This window comes from Sminthopsis crassicaudata, chromosome 4, assembly GCF_048593235.1.
Source record: "Sminthopsis crassicaudata isolate SCR6 chromosome 4, ASM4859323v1, whole genome shotgun sequence".
In the NCBI taxonomy this organism is placed as follows: Eukaryota; Metazoa; Chordata; class Mammalia; order Dasyuromorphia; family Dasyuridae; genus Sminthopsis; species Sminthopsis crassicaudata.
In genome coordinates, this window is record NC_133620.1 from 378,496,153 (window position 1) to 378,512,483 (window position 16,331).

Consider the following 16,331-nt stretch of genomic DNA (forward strand, 5'->3'; position numbering starts at 1 on the left):
GCACAGAAGCTCTTGAACTTAATGTAAATCCACATTCTCCATTTTTGGTGATCACTAAAGATCTCTAGTTCTTCTTTGGTCACAAAATTCCTTCCTGGTCCACACGTCTGAGAGGTACACTCTCCTGTGTCCTTGTAACTCGTTTATAATGATCATTCTTCATGTCTAGGTGGTGAACCTATTTCGACCTTATCTTGGTATATAGGGTGTTCTGGGTGGGTCAGTGCCTAGTTTCTGCCCTACTAGTGGCCAATTTTCCCTGCAGTTTTTGTCAAATCGCCAGTCCTTCTCGCCAAAGCTGCCGTCTTTGGATTTGTGGAACACTAGGCTGCTAGAGTCATTGACTATTTTGCTCTGTGAACCTCCCCTACTCCACTGGTGGACTACTCTACTCCGTTTCTTAGCCAATACCAAATGGTTTTGATGACCGCCGCTTTCAGAGGTGGCCCAGCGAGGTCACCTTCTTCATTTGCTTGTTTGGTTTCCATCAATTCCCTTGAAATCCTTGACCTTTTGTTGTTCCAGATGAAAGTTGTTGTAATTTTTCCTCGGTCAGTCAAATAGTTTCTTGGGAGTTTCATTGGCATGGCACTGAAAAGCTCCATGAGTTTAGGTAGTATTATCCTCTCTATTATATTCGCTGCACGGATCCAAGAGCACCTGAGGTTGGTCCGGTGGTTGACATCTGAGGTGACCTGTGTGGAAAGTGTTTGTTTTGTAGTTTTGCTCGTATAGTTCCTGACTTTCCCCTTGGCAGACTGCCCAATATTTTCTTCTATGGAGAGTTATTTTAAAGGGAATTTCTTTTTGTATCTCTTGCTGTTGGATTTTGTTAGTGATGTATAAAAAGGCTGAGGATTTCTGTGGATTTCTTCCGTAACCTGCCACTTTGCTAAAGTTGTGGATGATTTCTAATGTTTTTGTTTTTGTTTTTTTAGTTAATTCTCTAGGGCATTCTTTCTTTGCTTGCTTGCTTACATGCTTGCTTGCTTGCTTGCTTGCTTGCTGCGTTGGCGCCTTCCCTCGTTTTTAAGTTTCCTCCCTCCCTTCCGTGATTCCCAAAGTCCCTGCTTCCTTTCTACCTTCCTTTCCTTGCTCGTGGTGCCTCATGGGCGTAAAGCATCCTTGAGTTTCTGCGCTGACTTTCTCGCCCATGTGCCTCTGTCCACCGCTGGGTTCCTTGGCTGCTTCATTGGCTCGTTGCTTCTTTGCAACTTTGCTTGCGTCCATCGTTGCTGGCTACCTGGCTGCCTGAGTAGGGGGCGCCTGGTGTGCTGCTGGGGGCTGAGCGCAGGCATAGGTGGCGCGAGGGCGAGCTCTTGGGTGTGCGAGAAGCGAGTGCCGTTGTCTACGGCCATACCACCCTGAACGCGCCCGATCTCGTCTGATCTCGGAAGCTAAGCAGGGTCGGGCCTGGTTAGTACTTGGATGGGAGACTGCCTGGGAATACCGGGTGCTGTAGGCTTTTGTGTCCCGCCCCCCCCCCCCTTTTTCCTGCAGGGCCAGGCCCACGCGCGCCCTTTCCCGCAACGCCCAAGCACGCCCTCCCCGAGGCCGTACAGCTCCACGCGCTGACCAGGCGGCCGTGCCACCCTTTCTCCCCACGCGCTACGCTTGCCCTTCCGTTGCTTCCGCACCCCAACTCCCAGCGCTACCGGGGCTCGCCGGAGCTCAGGGCATCGCCTTGCTCTGACTCCTTTCTCACCCACACCTTGCCGTCCACTCCTTCCGCCCTTCCTTCCTCTCTTCCTCTCTTCCTTCCTTTCTGCCTCCAGTCCTTCCTTCGCTCCCTCTATTCTTCCTTCCTTGCCTTCCCTTCCTTCCCTTCCATTCTATCCTTCCTTCCTTCCTTCCTTCAGTCCTTCTTTCTTTCCTTCTGTCCTTCCTTTTGTTCTTTTCTTCTTTCCTTCCTTTCATTTCGTCCTTGCTTTCTTTCCATCCCATTCCTTCGCTCCTTCCTTCTTTCCATTCTTCCTTCCTGCTTCCCTTTCTTTCTTCATTCTTTGTGTTCTTCCTTCCTACCTGTCGTCCTTCCCTCCCTTCCCTTTTATCTTTTGCCACGTGGGGGCAAGGCACCGAGATTCTGCAGTCACATTCTCGCGCCCATGCCTCTGTCCACTCCTTGCTTGCTTGCTTGCTTGCTTGCTTCCTTGTTTCCTTGCTTGCTTCCTTGCTTCCTTGCTTCCTTGCTTCCCTCCTACCTTCCTTCCTTGCTTCCTTCAGTGCGTCCACATCCTAGCTGGCTGCCTACCTGCCTTCGTCCCTTCCTGAGCTCCCTCTGTGCCCCCTGCATCTTTCCCTTCGGGTTTCCCTTCCCCTTTTGAGGTGGGGCCTCCTTGGGCTCAGGTTTTGCCCATTTGAGCTGGCAGGCAGTCGACGGGTCTCTGTGGAGCGGAAGCTCCCCGAGCGCGAGCGCGCAGGACTCGGGCCTGGGTTGGGGGCCCTGGCCGACCGTCGCCCCTAGGCTCCGAGGCCAGAGGCCAGAGGCCAGGCTGCGTGAGAGGGTCTCGGAGGCGCTGGCGGCTGACAGGCTGAAGGAAGAGGACGCCCTGAAGACAGGGCCGGCCCCTGGGATGAAGAGGGTTTGGGACAGGCTTGACGGAGAGGCCACCTGGGGCTAGCTGGCGCTTGGAGGAAGCCCGACAGGGCAGCAGACTACCAGCAAGGGGCTGGGAGAGTCTGGGTGGGCCTGGGTCGCCTGGTGGGCCAGGCACGGGGCCCTGGCGCGGGCCGCAGGGCGGGCCAGAGCAGAGGGAGAGAGAGAGAGAGAGAGCGTGGACCGGTGGCCTGGCACGCAGGGAAAGCGAGGGCGAGGGCTCCTGTAGCCGTGCCGTGCCGGGCCGTGCCGTGCCGTGCCGTGCCGTGCCGAGCCGTACCGTGCCGTGCCTTGCCGTGCCGTGCCGTGCCCGCCCCTCCCCTCCCCTTCCTTCCCCTCCCCTCCCCTCCGGCCGCGCCTAGCTGGGCAGCGCGGGGGTGGGGGGGTGGGGGGGCCGTGGGTTGCGCGTGGCCGGGACCCGGGGCAGGGCAGTTCGGCAGCAGGAGGCGGTGGAGCCAGGGTGGGGGTGGGTCGGGCGGTCCGGGCAGCCCCTGGCCGTGCTGCGGGGCCCAGCGCCTTGGGTGCCGGCGGACCGGAGAGGGAGCCGGTTAGGCCGTCGCCTTGGTAGGGGCCGGGCCTGGCCCGGCGCAGCAAGAGCGGCCCTCCGGCCAGTGGTGCGGCGCCCGGCGGTCCCCAAAGGGGCAGGAGCCCGGCGAGCTCCCCCGGGCGGCGCTGTTGGGGGCCGAGGTTGGCCGGAGTGGGCGCGAGCGCGCGCTCTTGAGGGTGTCAGGAGCGCAGCTCGTCGTCTACGGCCATACCACCCTGAACGCGCCCGATCTCGTCTGATCTCGGAAGCTAAGCAGGGTCGGGCCTGGTTAGTACTTGGATGGGAGACCGCCTAGGAATACCGGGTGCCTACAGGCTTTTGTGTCCCGCTTCCCCCCCTTTTCCTGCACGGCCAGGCACACGCGCCCTTTCCCGCAACGCCCAAGCACGCCCTCCCCGAGGCCGGACAGCTCCACGCGCTGACCAGGCGGCCGTGCCACCCTTTCTCCCCACGCGCCACATTTCTCCCTGCGCACCCCACCTTCAGCAGCCGCCGCGGCTCTCCTGGGCTCTCAACGGCTTTCTCTGCGCACTGTCTCACCCACACGCTCCCCGGCCACCCCTGCCTGCCTGCCTGCCTGCCTGCCTGCCGTTCTTCCTTCCTCTGTTCCTGTCTTTCTGTCTTTCTGACTTCCTTCCTTCTTTCCTCTCTTCTTTTCGTTTCACCATCTGTCCTTCCTTCCCTGCCTTCGTTCTTCCTTCCATTCCTTTGCAATCCTTTTCCTTCCTTCCTTCCTTCCTTCCTTCCTTCCTTCCTTCCTTCCTTCCTTCCTTCCTTCCTTCCTTCCTTCCTTCCTTCCTTCCTTCCTTCCTTGCTTCCTTCCTTCCTTCGTTCCTTCTTTCCTTCCTTCCTTCCTTCAGTGCTTGCTTTCCCTTGTTTCCTTCCTCTTCTTTCCTATCGTTCATTTCCTCCCTCCTTTCCTTGCATTCCATTCCTTCGCTGCTGCCTTCCTCCTTTGCCTCCTTTCTTCATTCTTTGCTTTTACGATTATTATTAATATTATGAATTAAAGCTTTTTATTTACAAAACATATGCGTGGGTAGCTTTTGACCCTCGCATAGCCTTCTGTTCCAAATCATCCCTTCCTTCTTCCCCACTCCCACTCCATGGCAGCTAGTCCAACACCTATTCAATATGTTAAAATATAGGGGAAATCCAATATCCGTATACCTTTGTATACAGTTATCTTGGGGCACAAGAAAAATCAGATCAAGAAGGAAGAAAAAAAAAAAAAAAAAAAAAAAAAAAAACCTGAGAAAGAACACAAAACGCAAGCACACAACAACAGCGAGAGGGAGCGTGCTATGTTGTGGCTCACACTCCCTTGCCACGGTCCTCTCTCGGCATCACAGAACAGCTGGAACTGCTTGGCAACATCTCCTCGTGGAAGAGAGCCACGTGGGTCAGAATTAACCTCAGAACCGGCACAACAGCCTTGTTGTTTCCTCGTGTACTGATCTCCCGGTGCTGCTCATTTCACTCAGCATCAGTTCTTGTCAGGCTCTCCAGGCCTCTCGGGAATCATCCTGCTGGTCGTTTCCTACACAACAATCATGTTCCGTCCCATTCATAGACCACAATGTATTCAAGCCCTCCTCCGACTGATGGGCAACCCCTCCGTTTCCAGTTTCTTGACACTACAAGAAGGGCTGCCACCAACCTTTTTTTGGGGGGGCGGGGGCACGGGTGTGGGTCCCTTTCCCTCCATTAAGATCGATGTCTTTGGGATGTGATCCCAGTAGAAACAATGCTGGCTCAAAGGGTATGCTCAGTTGGATAACTTGTGGAGCATAGTTAGTTCCAAGTTGCTCTCCAGAAGGGTGGGATCCGTTCACAGTTCCACCTACGATGTCTCCGTGGCCCACTCGTCCTGCATCCCCTCCCACATTCGTTAGTATCTTTTCCTGTCATCTTAGCCAGTCTCAGAGGTGTGTAGTGGTATCTCACAATTGTCTTACTTTGCGTTGATTTGGAGCACCTTGTCCTAGGATACAAAGAGTTTCATTTTCTTCATCTGAAAATTGTCTGTTGGTATCCTTTGGCCATTTATCTATCAGTTGGAGAATGGCTTGAACTCTGTTCAGTTTGCATCCCCTCCCTACATATTTTAGAAATGAGGCCTGTATCCGAACCTTTGAATGCAAAAATGCGTGCCCAGTGGATGGCTTCCCTTCGCATCGTCCGTCCGTCGTGTCTGCATCTGTTTTGTTTGCACAGAAGCTCTTGAACTTAATGTAAATCCACATTCTCCATTTTTGGTGATCACTAAAGATCTCTAGTTCTTCTTTGGTCACAAAATTCCTTCCTGGTCCACACGTCTGAGAGGTACACTCTCCTGTGTCCTTGTAACTCGTTTATAATGATCATTCTTCATGTCTAGGTGGTGAACCTATTTCGACCTTATCTTGGTATATAGGGTGTTCTGGGTGGGTCAGTGCCTAGTTTCTGCCCTACTAGTGGCCAATTTTCCCTGCAGTTTTTGTCAAATCGCCAGTCCTTCTCGCCAAAGCTGCCGTCTTTGGATTTGTGGAACACTAGGCTGCTAGAGTCATTGACTATTTTGCTCTGTGAACCTCCCCTACTCCACTGGTGGACTACTCTACTCCGTTTCTTAGCCAGTACCAAATGGTTTTGATGACCGCCGCTTTCAGAGGTGGCCCAGCGAGGTCACCTTCTTCATTTGCTTGTTTGGTTTCCATCAATTCCCTTGAAATCCTTGACCTTTTGTTGTTCCAGATGAAAGTTGTTGTAATTTTTCCTCGGTCAGTCAAATAGTTTCTTGGGAGTTTCATTGGCATGGCACTGAAAAGCTCCATGAGTTTAGGTAGTATTATCCTCTCTATTATATTCGCTGCACGGATCCAAGAGCACCTGAGGTTGGTCCGGTGGTTGACATCTGAGGTGACCTGTGTGGAAAGTGTTTGTTTTGTAGTTTTGCTCGTATAGTTCCTGACTTTCCCCTTGGCAGACTGCCCAATATTTTCTTCTATGGAGAGTTATTTTAAAGGGAATTTCTTTTTGTATCTCTTGCTGTTGGATTTTGTTAGTGATGTATAAAAAGGCTGAGGATTTCTGTGGATTTCTTCCGTAACCTGCCACTTTGCTAAAGTTGTGGATGATTTCTAATGTTTTTGTTTTTGTTTTTTTAGTTAATTCTCTAGGGCATTCTTTCTTTGCTTGCTTGCTTACATGCTTGCTTGCTTGCTTGCTTGCTTGCTGCGTTGGCGCCTTCCCTCGTTTTTAAGTTTCCTCCCTCCCTTCCGTGATTCCCAAAGTCCCTGCTTCCTTTCTACCTTCCTTTCCTTGCTCGTGGTGCCTCATGGGCGTAAAGCATCCTTGAGTTTCTGCGCTGACTTTCTCGCCCATGTGCCTCTGTCCACCGCTGGGTTCCTTGGCTGCTTCATTGGCTCGTTGCTTCTTTGCAACTTTGCTTGCGTCCATCGTTGCTGGCTACCTGGCTGCCTGAGTAGGGGGCGCCTGGTGTGCTGCTGGGGGCTGAGCGCAGGCATAGGTGGCGCGAGGGCGAGCTCTTGGGTGTGCGAGAAGCGAGTGCCGTTGTCTACGGCCATACCACCCTGAACGCGCCCGATCTCGTCTGATCTCGGAAGCTAAGCAGGGTCGGGCCTGGTTAGTACTTGGATGGGAGACCGCCTGGGAATACCGGGTGCTGTAGGCTTTTGTGTCCCGCTCCCCCCCCCCTTTTTCCTGCAGGGACAGGCCCACGCGCGCCCTTTCCCGCAACGCCCAAGCACGCCCTCCCCGAGGCCGTACAGCTCCACGCGCTGACCAGGCGGCCGTGCCACCCTTTCTCCCCACGCGCTACGCTTGCCCTTCCGTTGCTTCCGCACCCCAACTCCCAGCGCTACCGGGGCTCGCCGGAGCTCAGGGCATCGCCTTGCTCTGACTCCTTTCTCACCCACACCTTGCCGTCCACTCCTTCCGCCCTTCCTTCCTCTCTTCCTCTCTTCCTTCCTTTCTGCCTCCAGTCCTTCCTTCGCTCCCTCTATTCTTCCTTCCTTGCCTTCCCTTCCTTCCCTTCCATTCTATCCTTCCTTCCTTCCTTCCTTCAGTCCTTCTTTCTTTCCTTCTGTCCTTCCTTTTGTTCTTTTCTTCTTTCCTTCCTTTCATTTCGTCCTTGCTTTCTTTCCATCCCATTCCTTCGCTCCTTCCTTCTTTCCATTCTTCCTTCCTGCTTCCCTTTCTTTCTTCATTCTTTGTGTTCTTCCTTCCTACCTGTCGTCCTTCCCTCCCTTCCCTTTTATCTTTTGCCACGTGGGGGCAAGGCACCGAGATTCTGCAGTCACATTCTCGCGCCCATGCCTCTGTCCACTCCTTGCTTGCTTGCTTGCTTGCTTGCTTCCTTGCTTCCTTGCTTCCTTGCTTCCCTCCTACCTTCCTTCCTTGCTTCCTTCAGTGCGTCCACATCCTAGCTGGCTGCCTACCTGCCTTCGTCCCTTCCTGAGCTCCCTCTGTGCCCCCTGCATCTTTCCCTTCGGGTTTCCCTTCCCCTTTTGAGGTGGGGCCTCCTTGGGCTCAGGTTTTGCCCATTTGAGCTGGCAGGCAGTCGACGGGTCTCTGTGGAGCGGAAGCTCCCCGAGCGCGAGCGCGCAGGACTCGGGCCTGGGTTGGGGGCCCTGGCCGACCGTCGCCCCTAGGCTCCGAGGCCAGAGGCCAGAGGCCAGGCTGCGTGAGAGGGTCTCGGAGGCGCTGGCGGCTGACAGGCTGAAGGAAGAGGACGCCCTGAAGACAGGGCCGGCCCCTGGGATGAAGAGGGTTTGGGACAGGCTTGACGGAGAGGCCACCTGGGGCTAGCTGGCGCTTGGAGGAAGCCCGACAGGGCAGCAGACTACCAGCAAGGGGCTGGGAGAGTCTGGGTGGGCCTGGGTCGCCTGGTGGGCCAGGCACGGGGCCCTGGCGCGGGCCGCAGGGCGGGCCAGAGCAGAGGGAGAGAGAGAGAGAGAGAGCGTGGACCGGTGGCCTGGCACGCAGGGACAGCGAGGGCGCGGGCTCCTGTAGCCGTGCCGTGCCGGGCCGTGCCGTGCCGTGCCGTGCCGTGCCTTGCCGTGCCGTGCCGTGCCCGCCCCTCCCCTCCCCTTCCTTCCCCTCCCCTCCCCTCCGGCCGCGCCTAGCTGGGCAGCGCGGGGGTGGGGGGGGTGGGGGGGCCGTGGGTTGCGCGTGGCCGGGACCCGGGGCAGGGCAGTTCGGCAGCAGGAGGCGGTGGAGCCAGGGTGGGGGTGGGTCGGGCGGTCCGGGCAGCCCCTGGCCGTGCTGCGGGGCCCAGCGCCTTGGGTGCCGGCGGACCGGAGAGGGAGCCGGTTAGGCCGTCGCCTTGGTAGGGGCCGGGCCTGGCCCGGCGCAGCAAGAGCGGCCCTCCGGCCAGTGGTGCGGCGCCCGGCGGTCCCCAAAGGGGCAGGAGCCCGGCGAGCTCCCCCGGGCGGCGCTGTTGGGGGCCGAGGTTGGCCGGAGTGGGCGCGAGCGCGCGCTCTTGAGGGTGTCAGGAGCGCAGCTCGTCGTCTACGGCCATACCACCCTGAACGCGCCCGATCTCGTCTGATCTCGGAAGCTAAGCAGGGTCGGGCCTGGTTAGTACTTGGATGGGAGACCGCCTGGGAATACCGGGTGCTGTAGGCTTTTGTGTCCCGCTTCCCCCCCTTTTCCTGCACGGCCAGGCACACGCGCCCTTTCCCGCAACGCCCAAGCACGCCCTCCCCGAGGCCGGACAGCTCCACGCGCTGACCAGGCGGCCGTGCCACCCTTTCTCCCCACGCGCCACATTTCTCCCTGCGCACCCCACCTTCAGCAGCCGCCGCGGCTCTCCTGGGCTCTCAACGGCTTTCTCTGCGCACTGTCTCACCCACACGCTCCCCGGCCACCCCTGCCTGCCTGCCTGCCTGCCTGCCTGCCGTTCTTCCTTCCTCTGTTCCTGTCTTTCTGTCTTTCTGACTTCCTTCCTTCTTTCCTCTCTTCTTTTCGTTTCACCATCTGTCCTTCCTTCCCTGCCTTCGTTCTTCCTTCCATTCCTTTGCAATCCTTTTCCTTCCTTCCTTCCTTCCTTCCTTCCTTCCTTCCTTCCTTCCTTCCTTCCTTCCTTCCTTCCTTCCTTCCTTCCTTCCTTCCTTCCTTCCTTGCTTCCTTCCTTCCTTCGTTCCTTCTTTCCTTCCTTCCTTCCTTCAGTGCTTGCTTTCCCTTGTTTCCTTCCTCTTCTTTCCTATCGTTCATTTCCTCCCTCCTTTCCTTGCATTCCATTCCTTCGCTGCTGCCTTCCTCCTTTGCCTCCTTTCTTCATTCTTTGCTTTTACGATTATTATTAATATTATGAATTAAAGCTTTTTATTTACAAAACATATGCGTGGGTAGCTTTTGACCCTCGCATAGCCTTCTGTTCCAAATCATCCCTTCCTTCTTCCCCACTCCCACTCCATGGCAGCTAGTCCAACACCTATTCAATATGTTAAAATATAGGGGAAATCCAATATCCGTATACCTTTGTATACAGTTATCTTGGGGCACAAGAAAAATCAGATCAAGAAGGAAGAAAAAAAAAAAAAAAAAAAAAAAAAAAAAACCTGAGAAAGAACACAAAACGCAAGCACACAACAACAGCGAGAGGGAGCGTGCTATGTTGTGGCTCACACTCCCTTGCCACGGTCCTCTCTCGGCATCACAGAACAGCTGGAACTGCTTGGCAACATCTCCTCGTGGAAGAGAGCCACGTGGGTCAGAATTAACCTCAGAACCGGCACAACAGCCTTGTTGTTTCCTCGTGTACTGATCTCCCGGTGCTGCTCATTTCACTCAGCATCAGTTCTTGTCAGGCTCTCCAGGCCTCTCGGGAATCATCCTGCTGGTCGTTTCCTACACAACAATCATGTTCCGTCCCATTCATAGACCACAATGTATTCAAGCCCTCCTCCGACTGATGGGCAACCCCTCCGTTTCCAGTTTCTTGACACTACAAGAAGGGCTGCCACCAACCTTTTTTTGGGGGGGCGGGGGCACGGGTGTGGGTCCCTTTCCCTCCATTAAGATCGATGTCTTTGGGATGTGATCCCAGTAGAAACAATGCTGGCTCAAAGGGTATGCTCAGTTGGATAACTTGTGGAGCATAGTTAGTTCCAAGTTGCTCTCCAGAAGGGTGGGATCCGTTCACAGTTCCACCTACGATGTCTCCGTGGCCCACTCGTCCTGCATCCCCTCCCACATTCGTTAGTATCTTTTCCTGTCATCTTAGCCAGTCTCAGAGGTGTGTAGTGGTATCTCACAATTGTCTTACTTTGCGTTGATTTGGAGCACCTTGTCCTAGGATACAAAGAGTTTCATTTTCTTCATCTGAAAATTGTCTGTTGGTATCCTTTGGCCATTTATCTATCAGTTGGAGAATGGCTTGAACTCTGTTCAGTTTGCATCCCCTCTCCCTTCATATTTTAGAAATGAGGCCTGTATCCGAACCTTTGAATGCAAAAATGCGTGCCCAGTGGATGGCTTCCCTTCGCATCGTCCGTCCGTCGTGTCTGCATCTGTTTTGTTTGCACAGAAGCTCTTGAATTTTAATGTAAATCCACATTCTCCATTTTTGGTGATCACTAAGGATCTCTAGTTCTTCTTTGGTCACAAAATTCCTTCCTGGTCCACACGTCTGAGAGGTACACTCTCCTGTGTCCTTGTAACTCGTTTATAATGATCATTCTTCATGTCTAGGTGGTGAACCTATTTCGACCTTATCTTGGTATATAGGGTGTTCTGGGTGGGTCAGTGCCTAGTTTCTGCCCTACTAGTGGCCAATTTTCCCTGCAGTTTTTGTCAAATCGCCAGTCCTTCTCGCCAAAGCTGCCGTCTTTGGATTTGTGGAACACTAGGCTGCTAGAGTCATTGACTATTTTGCTCTGTGAACCTCCCCTACTCCACTGGTGGACTACTCTACTCCGTTTCTTAGCCAGTACCAAATGGTTTTGATGACCGCCGCTTTCAGAGGTGGCCCAGCGAGGTCACCTTCTTCATTTGCTTGTTTGGTTTCCATCAATTCCCTTGAAATCCTTGACCTTTTGTTGTTCCAGATGAAAGTTGTTGTAATTTTTCCTCGGTCAGTCAAATAGTTTCTTGGGAGTTTCATTGGCATGGCACTGAAAAGCTCCATGAGTTTAGGTAGTATTATCCTCTCTATTATATTCGCTGCACGGATCCAAGAGCACCTGAGGTTGGTCCGGTGGTTGACATCTGAGGTGACCTGTGTGGAAAGTGTTTGTTTTGTAGTTTTGCTCGTATAGTTCCTGACTTTCCCCTTGGCAGACTGCCCAATATTTTCTTCTATGGAGAGTTATTTTAAAGGGAATTTCTTTTTGTATCTCTTGCTGTTGGATTTTGTTAGTGATGTATAAAAAGGCTGAGGATTTCTGTGGATTTCTTCCGTAACCTGCCACTTTGCTAAAGTTGTGGATGATTTCTAATGTTTTTGTTTTTGTTTTTTTAGTTAATTCTCTAGGGCATTCTTTCTTTGCTTGCTTGCTTACATGCTTGCTTGCTTGCTTGCTTGCTTGCTGCGTTGGCGCCTTCCCTCGTTTTTAAGTTTCCTCCCTCCCTTCCGTGGTTCCCAAAGTCCCTGCTTCCTTTCTACCTTCCTTTCCTTGCTCGTGGTGCCTCATGGGCGTAAAGCATCCTTGAGTTTCTGCGCTGACTTTCTCGCCCATGTGCCTCTGTCCACCGCTGGGTTCCTTGGCTGCTTCATTGGCTCGTTGCTTCTTTGCAACTTTGCTTGCGTCCATCGTTGCTGGCTACCTGGCTGCCTGAGTAGGGGGCGCCTGGTGTGCTGCTGGGGGCTGAGCGCAGGCATAGGTGGCGCGAGGGCGAGCTCTTGGGTGTGCGAGAAGCGAGTGCCGTTGTCTACGGCCATACCACCCTGAACGCGCCCGATCTCGTCTGATCTCGGAAGCTAAGCAGGGTCGGGCCTGGTTAGTACTTGGATGGGAGACCGCCTGGGAATACCGGGTGCTGTAGGCTTTTGTGTCCCGCTTCCCCCCCCCTTTTCCTGCACGGCCAGGCACACGCGCCCTTTCCCGCAACGCCCAAGCACGCCCTCCCCGAGGCCGGACAGCTCCACGCGCTGACCAGGCGGCCGTGCCACCCTTTCTCCCCACGCGCTACGCTTGCCCTTCCGTTGCTTCCGCACCCCAACTCCCAGCGCTACCGGGGCTCGCCGGAGCTCAGGGCATCGCCTTGCTCTGACTCCTTTCTCACCCACACCTTGCCGTCCACTCCTTCCGCCCTTCCTTCCTCTCTTCCTCTCTTCCTTCCTTTCTGCCTCCAGTCCTTCCTTCGCTCCCTCTATTCTTCCTTCCTTGCCTTCCCTTCCTTCCCTTCCATTCTATCCTTCCTTCCTTCCTTCCTTCAGTCCTTCTTTCTTTCCTTCTGTCCTTCCTTTTGTTCTTTTCTTCTTTCCTTCCTTTCATTTCGTCCTTGCTTTCCTTCCATCCCATTCCTTCGCTCCTTCCTTCTTTCCATTCTTCCTTCCTGCTTCCCTTTCTTTCTTCATTCTTTGTGTTCTTCCTTCCTACCTGTCGTCCTTCCCTCCCTTCCCTTCTATCTTTTGCCGCGTGGGGGCAAGGCACCGAGATTCTGCAGTCACATTCTCGCGCCCATGCCTCTGTCCACTCCTTGCTTGCTTGCTTGCTTGCTTGCTTCCTTGTTTCCTTGCTTGCTTCCTTGCTTCCTTGCTTCCTTGCTTCCTTGCTTCCCTCCTACCTTCCTTCCTTGCTTCCTTCAGTGCGTCCACATCCTAGCTGGCTGCCTACCTGCCTTCGTCCCTTCCTGAGCTCCCTCTGTGCCCCCTGCATCTTTCCCTTCGGGTTTCCCTTCCCCTTTTGAGGTGGGGCCTCCTTGGGCTCAGGTTTTGCCCATTTGAGCTGGCAGGCAGTCGACGGGTCTCTGTGGAGCGGAAGCTCCCCGAGCGCGCAGGACTCGGGCCTGGGTTGGGGGCCCTGGCCGACCGTCGCCCCTAGGCTCCGAGGCCAGAGGCCAGAGGCCAGGCTGCGTGAGAGGGTCTCGGAGGCGCTGGCGGCTGACAGGCTGAAGGAAGAGGACGCCCTGAAGACAGGGCCGGCCCCTGGGATGAAGAGGGTTTGGGACAGGCTTGACGGAGAGGCCACCTGGGGCTAGCTGGCGCTTGGAGGAAGCCCGACAGGGCAGCAGACTACCAGCAAGGGGCTGGGAGAGTCTGGGTGGGCCTGGGTCGCCTGGTGGGCCAGGCACGGGGCCCTGGCGCGGGCCGCAGGGCGGGCCAGAGCAGAGGGAGAGAGAGAGAGAGAGAGCGTGGACCGGTGGCCTGGCACGCAGGGACAGCGAGGGCGCGGGCTCCTGTAGCCGTGCCGTGCCGTGCCGTGCCTTGCCGTGCCGTGCCGTGCCCGCCCCTCCCTTCCCCTTCCTTCCCCTCCCCTTCCTTCCCCTCCCCTCCCCTCCGGCCGCGCCTAGCTGGGCAGCGCGGGGGTGGGGGGGGTGGGGGGGCCGTGGGTTGCGCGTGGCCGGGACCCGGGGCAGGGCAGTTCGGCAGCAGGAGGCGGTGGAGCCAGGGTGGGGGTGGGTCGGGCGGTCCGGGCAGCCCCTGGCCGTGCTGCGGGGCCCAGCGCCTTGGGTGCCGGCGGACCGGAGAGGGAGCCGGTTAGGCCGTCGCCTTGGTAGGGGCCGGGCCTGGCCCGGCGCAGCAAGAGCGGCCCTCCGGCCAGTGGTGCGGCGCCCGGCGGTCCCCAAAGGGGCAGGAGCCCGGCGAGCTCCCCCGGGCGGCGCTGTTGGGGGCCGAGGTTGGCCGGAGTGGGCGCGAGCGCGCGCTCTTGAGGGTGTCAGGAGCGCAGCTCGTCGTCTACGGCCATACCACCCTGAACGCGCCCGATCTCGTCTGATCTCGGAAGCTAAGCAGGGTCGGGCCTGGTTAGTACTTGGATGGGAGACCGCCTGGGAATACCGGGTGCTGTAGGCTTTTGTGTCCCGCTTCCCCCCCTTTTCCTGCACGGCCAGGCACACGCGCCCTTTCCCGCAACGCCCAAGCACGCCCTCCCCGAGGCCGGACAGCTCCACGCGCTGACCAGGCGGCCGTGCCACCCTTTCTCCCCACGCGCCACATTTCTCCCTGCGCACCCCACCTTCAGCAGCCGCCGCGGCTCTCCTGGGCTCTCAACGGCTTTCTCTGCGCACTGTCTCACCCACACGCTCCCCGGCCACCCCTGCCTGCCTGCCTGCCTGCCTGCCTGCCGTTCTTCCTTCCTCTGTTCCTGTCTTTCTGTCTTTCTGACTTCCTTCCTTCTTTCCTCTCTTCTTTTCGTTTCACCATCTGTCCTTCCTTCCCTGCCTTCGTTCTTCCTTCCATTCCTTTGCAATCCTTTTCCTTCCTTCCTTCCTTCCTTCCTTCCTTCCTTCCTTCCTTCCTTCCTTCCTTCCTTCCTTCCTTCCTTCCTTCCTTGCTTCCTTCCTTCCTTCCTTCCTTCTTTCCTTCCTTCCTTCCTTCAGTGCTTGCTTTCCCTTGTTTCCTTCCTCTTCTTTCCTATCGTTCATTTCCTCCCTCCTTTCCTTGCATTCCATTCCTTCGCTGCTGCCTTCCTCCTTTGCCTCCTTTCTTCATTCTTTGCTTTTACGATTATTATTAATATTATGAATTAAAGCTTTTTATTTACAAAACATATGCGTGGGTAGCTTTTGACCCTCGCATAGCCTTCTGTTCCAAATCATCCCTTCCTTCTTCCCCACTCCCACTCCATGGCAGCTAGTCCAACACCTATTCAATATGTTAAAATATAGGGGAAATCCAATATCCGTATACCTTTGTATACAGTTATCTTGGGGCACAAGAAAAATCAGATCAAGAAGGAAGAAAAAAAAAAAAAAAAAAACCTGAGAAAGAACACAAAACGCAAGCACACAACAACAGCGAGAGGGAGCGTGCTATGTTGTGGCTCACACTCCCTTGCCACGGTCCTCTCTCGGCATCACAGAACAGCTGGAACTGCTTGGCAACATCTCCTCGTGGAAGAGAGCCACGTGGGTCAGAATTAACCTCAGAACCGGCACAACAGCCTTGTTGTTTCCTCGTGTACTGATCTCCCGGTGCTGCTCATTTCACTCAGCATCAGTTCTTGTCAGGCTCTCCAGGCCTCTCGGGAATCATCCTGCTGGTCGTTTCCTACACAACAATCATGTTCCGTCCCATTCATAGACCACAATGTATTCAAGCCCTCCTCCGACTGATGGGCAACCCCTCCGTTTCCAGTTTCTTGACACTACAAGAAGGGCTGCCACCAACCTTTTTTTGGGGGGGCGGGGGCACGGGTGTGGGTCCCTTTCCCTCCATTAAGATCGATGTCTTTGGGATGTGATCCCAGTAGAAACAATGCTGGCTCAAAGGGTATGCTCAGTTGGATAACTTGTGGAGCATAGTTAGTTCCAAGTTGCTCTCCAGAAGGGTGGGATCCGTTCACAGTTCCACCTACGATGTCTCCGTGGCCCACTCGTCCCGCATCCCCTCCCACATTCGTTAGTATCTTTTCCTGTCATCTTAGCCAGTCTCAGAGGTGTGTAGTGGTATCTCACAATTGTCTTACTTTGCGTTGATTTGGAGCACCTTGTCCTAGGATACAAAGAGTTTCATTTTCTTCATCTGAAAATTGTCTGTTGGTATCCTTTGGCCATTTATCTATCAGTTGGAGAATGGCTTGAACTCTGTTCAGTTTGCATCCCCTCCCTACATATTTTAGAAATGAGGCCTGTATCCGAACCTTTGAATGCAAAAATGCGTGCCCAGTGGATGGCTTCCCTTCGCATCGTCCGTCCGTCGTGTCTGCATCTGTTTTGTTTGCACAGAAGCTCTTGAACTTAATGTAAATCCACATTCTCCATTTTTGGTGATCACTAAGGATCTCTAGTTCTTCTTTGGTCACAAAATTCCTTCCTGGTCCACACGTCTGAGAGGTACACTCTCCTGTGTCCTTGTAACTCGTTTATAATGATCATTCTTCATGTCTAGGTGGTGAACCTATTTCGACCTTATCTTGGTATATAGGGTGTTCTGGGTGGGTCAGTGCCTAGTTTCTGCCCTACTAGTGGCCAATTTTCCCTGCAGTTTTTGTCAAATCGCCAGTCCTTCTCGCCAAAGCTGCCGTCTTTGGATTTGTGGAACACTAGGCTGCTAGAGTCATTGACTATTTTGCTCTG

At 54.9% G+C, this 16,331-nt stretch overlaps 6 non-coding genes across 6 annotated transcripts; all 6 read left to right on the forward strand.

The window, feature by feature from the left end:
• The first annotated feature begins 1,346 nt into the window (after window positions 1-1,346).
• On the forward strand, window positions 1,347-1,465 carry LOC141542101 (5S ribosomal RNA). Its single transcript, XR_012482103.1, has one exon. It is a non-coding gene; the product is annotated as a 5S ribosomal RNA (ribosomal RNA).
• A 1,875-nt stretch (window positions 1,466-3,340) lies between these two features.
• Window positions 3,341-3,460, forward strand: LOC141542109 (5S ribosomal RNA). The gene has a single exon (XR_012482111.1). It is a non-coding gene; the product is annotated as a 5S ribosomal RNA (ribosomal RNA).
• A 3,240-nt stretch (window positions 3,461-6,700) lies between these two features.
• LOC141542002 (5S ribosomal RNA) lies at window positions 6,701-6,819 on the forward strand. The gene has a single exon (XR_012482009.1). It is a non-coding gene; the product is annotated as a 5S ribosomal RNA (ribosomal RNA).
• A 1,836-nt stretch (window positions 6,820-8,655) lies between these two features.
• Window positions 8,656-8,774, forward strand: LOC141542013 (5S ribosomal RNA). Its single transcript, XR_012482019.1, has one exon. It is a non-coding gene; the product is annotated as a 5S ribosomal RNA (ribosomal RNA).
• A 3,244-nt stretch (window positions 8,775-12,018) lies between these two features.
• LOC141542024 (5S ribosomal RNA) lies at window positions 12,019-12,137 on the forward strand. The gene has a single exon (XR_012482030.1). It is a non-coding gene; the product is annotated as a 5S ribosomal RNA (ribosomal RNA).
• A 1,850-nt stretch (window positions 12,138-13,987) lies between these two features.
• Window positions 13,988-14,106, forward strand: LOC141542036 (5S ribosomal RNA). Its single transcript, XR_012482041.1, has one exon. It is a non-coding gene; the product is annotated as a 5S ribosomal RNA (ribosomal RNA).
• Window positions 14,107-16,331: the final 2,225 nt, after the last annotated feature.